This window comes from Nycticebus coucang, chromosome X, assembly GCF_027406575.1.
Source record: "Nycticebus coucang isolate mNycCou1 chromosome X, mNycCou1.pri, whole genome shotgun sequence".
NCBI classification, from domain to species: Eukaryota; Metazoa; Chordata; class Mammalia; order Primates; family Lorisidae; genus Nycticebus; species Nycticebus coucang.
In genome coordinates, this window is record NC_069804.1 from 53,808,370 (window position 1) to 53,813,863 (window position 5,494).

General features: G+C 41.4%; 1 pseudogene; it reads right to left on the reverse strand.

Annotated features, from left to right (window-relative positions):
- Positions 1–4,100: 4,100 nt before the first annotated feature.
- Positions 4,101–4,919, reverse strand: LOC128576806 (60S ribosomal protein L6-like; annotated as a pseudogene).
- Between the last annotated feature and the right edge of the window lie 575 nt (positions 4,920–5,494).

Here is a 5,494-nt window from a genome sequence, read left to right on the forward strand (position 1 = left end):
AACAAGTTTTGCAAGCTTCTGATCAAGGGTCCTTAAATTTTCTCTTTGAATTTCTTTGTATTACACCGAATCATCTTTTAAGGTAATGAAAGTCACAGTTTAAGTTATTCACATCAACAGTCTAATTTAACTCTCGCAATGGATGTATGTGTGATTGAAACAAATGTGAATCATGTTATTAAAAAAACACAGCAACAAAGTGACTTAACTGATCATGTGGGATCCTCATCCCTGAGATTAATAGTTCACATAGTCATTTTACTGATTTTATTCATTAACTAACTTAGTGTCTACCTATGTTTCTAGCTATTGATTAGGTGTGATATAAAGGATATTTATTGAATCCAGAGATTGCATTTTGAAATTATTATAATTATTTTCTTTCTTGAAATGTTCATTGTAAAATATATAATAAAAACAATTTGCATTTCAACACTAAAAAAAAACATTCATACAAGTATATGTTTATAATTTTATTTATTTTATTTTATTTTATTTAGGGACAGAGTCTCGCTTTGTTGCTCTCAGTAGAGTGCCATGGCATCACAGCTTACAGCAACCTCCAGCTCTTGGGCTTAGGTGATTCTCTTGCCTCAGCCTCCCGAGTAACTGGGACTATAGGTGCCCACCACAACGCCCAGCTATTATTATTTTTTTAATTTTAATTTTTATTTTTTGTAGAGACAGAGTTTCACTTTATAGCCTTTGGTAGAGTGCCATGGCATCACACAGCTCACAGCAACCTCCAACTCCTGGGCTGAAGCGATTCTCTTGCCTCAGGCTCCTGAGTAGCTGGGACTACAGGCGCCCGCCACAACGCCCAGCTATTTTTTGGTTTGCAGTTCAGCCGGGGCCGGGTTTGAACCCGCCACCCTCGGTATATGGGGCCAGCGCCTTACTGACTGAGCCACAGGCGCCGCCGCTGGACACTGTTTTAAGGGTGACCAAATCCTGCTTTTGGTATGACAAAGTCCAACTTATATTCAAAATGGTTGCCGAGACACCAGGCAATTATAGGGATTTACTATAGTCCTGCTTTATGGGGTATAGAAATCTCTTCATTTTGGCATTTGGTTTGGAGGGGCTATTCTGGAAAGCCCCCACTCTGCTTTCCTGAGGCTGGTAAAAAACTGCTAAACCATGTTTGTTCGTTTTGCTAGCTCCCCCGTGTTAGCCATGAGGACCACAGCCAGCTTCACAAACATGTCCCTTTCCAAGTTGCACTTATTTTTTGTCTTCAGAGCTTCCTATTTTCTCTCCTTGACCATCTATAATACGTGAAAGAAGTTGATGACATTATAACAATCCAATACCCACTGAGCCATGGGTGCCGCCCATATACGTAGTCTCTTCTTTCTGGCTTCTTTTATTTAGCATATTGCTTTTGAGATTCCTCCTGCTGTTGCATGTATCAAAATTTTGTTCCTTTTTATTGCTGAATATTATTCTATCATATGGATAGACCTCATGTTGTTTATCCAGTCACCTGCTTATAGATAGTTTAGGGTTATTGTGAATAAAGTTGCTATTAGTATTCATGAAGAATACTGGGTTGGATTCTGGTGTGAGTGCTTTAGGAATTGTCAGTGTTCGACTTCTCTATGAGTCAGTTTCAGGCACTATATGGATCAGTAATTGGTACTCTGGGAAAATCAATGATTGGAAACCTGCTGGGGATTTGGCATTGGGCTGTCTGTGTTGGGCATTATTTGAGGTTCTCATGGAAGGTAACTGAGGGCCCTCTCCATGACATGGTAATTGGCCATCACTGTGGATTAATGATATGAGAAGCCTGGGCATGACTGGGCAGTGGTTGGTTATCTTTGAAGTGTTCTTTGGCAGCTTCTGTAGTCCAGCCATAGGTGCCTTCTGTTGGTTACTAATTGGAAGCCATAGGAATCAGGAGCATGGTCCCAGGGATTTGGGACCCAAGGTGACCAAAGATCAATAGTCCTTGAGGGTTGGTCAGTTATTGGTTGACCTGATGCACACCTGATTTTCAGCATCAAAAAAAGAGGATGGGGATGGCAAGTTTGAGTCATCTTTGTCAGAAGAGGGAGAGCTATGTGGGTTGGACTGGATGTGCACTGAAATGTGCAAAAGCTCAGTTTGTGCACCAGAGATGTTGTCAGCCCTTAGCTGGAGCCCTTAGAAAACAATGGAAAATAGAAACATTGTTTAGCCAGGCGTGTTGGCTCACGCCTGTAACCTTTGCACTCTGGGAGCTGAGGAGAATGGATTGCTTGAGGTCAGTAGTTTGAAACCAGCCTGACCAAGAGTGAGACCCTGTTTCTAAAATTAGCCGGATGATGTTGTGGCGGGTGCCTGTAGTCCCTGCTGAGGCAAGAGGATCACTAGAGCCCAAGAGTTTGAAGTTGTTGTGAGTTATGATGTGTGACCCAGGACAACAGAATAAGATTCTGTCTCAAGAAAAAAAAAAAAAAAAAAAGGAAAGGAAAGAAATATTGTTTACTGGGAACTGACTCTGTGTGGAATTCAGGATTGCAGAGCATCTGAGTGTGGGTGCTTCACATATTGCCCTGTCCTATTCGCTTGCAGTGTGACCTTGGGGGCAAATAACTTAGCATCATTGCATTTCAGCTGCTTCAGCTTCTTCAGCTTCTTCTATTAATAATAAGTATTGCCATCCAGCTAATAGGGTTGCAGTGAAAATTAAATGAGGTATCTGGCATCTGTCCCCAGGGCCTCAGGGCAGGAGCAGGTTAGTCACAGGAAGTACCATATTCCGGCCTTGCTGTCCTGAAGACAGATCAGGATCCTCTGCTGGGAATGAGCAACACTTGGCTGATGTGACCACATCCAGAGCCCCATGAGTTTTAGTGAAAAAGTGTGACTCTGCTGATGCAGGAGTTAGGGGATTTGGAGGTCCAGCCCCATGGCTTAGGGAGAGGGAGGCAGCTCCCTGCAGATTATCTGAGGGTGAGGTCAGGGTGAGATGCCAGCGAGATGCTACCTCTACCCCCACCCCAGCAGGGCCCTTTCACTACTCATGGGTTCTTTGCAGACACTCGACTGATCCTCACCAGACCCCCATCTCACCTAGCACAGAATTCTCTTTATTTTTTTGGAGATAGAGTCTCATTTTGTCACCCTGGGTACAGTGCCATGGGGTTGTTGTTAAAGAGCTCACAGCAACTTCAAACTCTTGGGCTCGAATGATCCTCTTGCCTCAGCCTCTGAAGTACCAGGACTACAGGCACCCACCACAACGCCCGGCTATTTTTAGAGACGGGGTCTCGCTCTTTCTTAGGCTGGTCTGGAACTCCTGAGTTCAGGCACTCTACCCGCCTTGGCCTCCCAGAATGCTAAGATTACAGGTGTGAGCCACCGCACCCAGCCCTCTAGCACAGTGTTCTTAAATATACTGTAGACCTAATTCAAATTTCACCAGTTTTTCCACTAATGTTTTTCTTCCGTTTCAAGCTCTCCAGTGTTTTGCTTCTTTCTTTCCTTATTACCTTGACACTGTTGAAGAGTACAGTTCAGGTATTTTGTAGAATGTCTCTTAATTTAGGTTTGTCTGATGTTTCTCAGGATTAGATTGATGTTATGCCTTTTAACATGATGTGTCCTTCTCAGAGCCTCTTCCCAGTGGTGTGTGACATCCACATTAACCTTGATAATTTGGTTAAAGTAATGTCTGTCAGTTTCTCCACTGTGAAGTTTCTATTTTTCCTGTTCTATTTAACAAATATCTTAGAGGGGATACTTTGAGACTATGCAATTATGCTCTTTTTATTCAAACTTTGCCCACTAATGGTAGCATCCACCAGTAGATCTTGCTTATGACAATATTTTTATTAGATCATAGATGTGCACATTAATGCATTCATGGGGTACAATGTGCTGGTTGTAATTATTACTACAATTCTTGCAACCACTAGTGATTTTGCATTTTCTGTCTACTTCTACATATATTAATTGGAACTCTTCAGTGAGCAAAAATTGTCCCTTCACTCTCATTTATTTATTCAACTTTTCACTGATACCAGGATGGACTCAGATATTTATTTTATTCTGTAGGCTATCCTTCAATTCTATCATTATTTACTGTGTTGCTAAAATTATTCCAGCTGTGGTCACCGGGGACATGAACTACTTGTCAGATTAAGCACACACTGCAGGTAGCCCTGGAGCCTAGGAATAGCTTTGATTCTTGGTAAAATTTATGAAGTTACAGCTTTCTGATCCAACTTGGGCTGCCCTGCAATCTCATATTTCTTTCTATGTGTCAAAGATCTCCCCTTGCTGGTATCTAGGCTTCTGCAGTTTCTTCTGAAGGTAAGTATTGGTAAGGTGTTTGGGGATTTTCACATTGCTGACATCAATTTTTGTGGAGGTGATGATGACAAACTTCTGGTGTGTTCTTTGCAGAGGAATTTGATTGACCAGAGGTCCAATCACAAGTAACAAGCCACTGGTCAGCTGCTTCAGAAAAACTGTGGCACCCAGTGAGGATGGTCAAAAGGGTCCCGGGAAGGATGCCTGCAGTTTTCTCTCATGCAGACTGAAGGCTTTTATGCCATGGTATACAGCACATCTTCAGTAGGATAATATCTGGGCATTTTGCAAAGTTTAGCCACCTGCCTACCACCATTCTTGTCACCACCAACTGGTTTCGTGACAGTGGCAAGAACCTTCTTTTTCTTTTCAACCTCGGAGTTAGTGGCTGAGTACTTTCTCTTGTACGTGGCCTTTCTGGAAGACGTGGCAGACCAGGAATATCTGCCAACTCCTCTGACAAGGACAGAATTTCAACTGTAGCGAGGGCTTCCCCTTCTTGGTCTTGTTAGCCTTGAAGTTACCATTTTTATTATAACCTTGCCACTAGCATCAACCTTTTTGGCTTTAGTTTTCTTCTCTTTAGTATCTGGCTTCTTACATTTTTCATATGCCATCTTGCAAGATGAGAAATGCCCAGATATTATCCTTCTAAAAATGTTTAAATGAAAAAAAATATTTAAATGAACTTTTTATTTAGAATATTTTTAGATATATGGAAAAGTTACAAAGATAGTACAGAGACTTCCCATATACCTCTCACCCAGACTTCCCTATTGTTGACATCTTACATTGCTAGGCTATGTTTATCATAACTAAGGAACCAACGTTGGTACATTAGTGTTAAATTATGTGGTTCATTAGAATTTCACTAGTTTATAAATAATGTTCTTTTTTCTGTTACAGATCCCATCCAGGATACTGTATTACATTTGGTTGTCATATCTTCTCAGCCTCTTCTAAACTGAGACTACTTTTAAAATTTTCCTTGTTTTTGATGACCTTGACAGTTTTGAGGAATACTGGTCAAGGTGTTTGATAGAATGTTCTTCAATTTGGGTTTGTTTGATATTTTTCTCATTAGTAGACTGGAGCTTTGGATTTGGGGAAGAATGCCAAAGAAGTAAGATGCCCTTCTCATCATTTTCTGTCAGGGGGACATGCTATTAACATGACTTAACACCAAAAATAT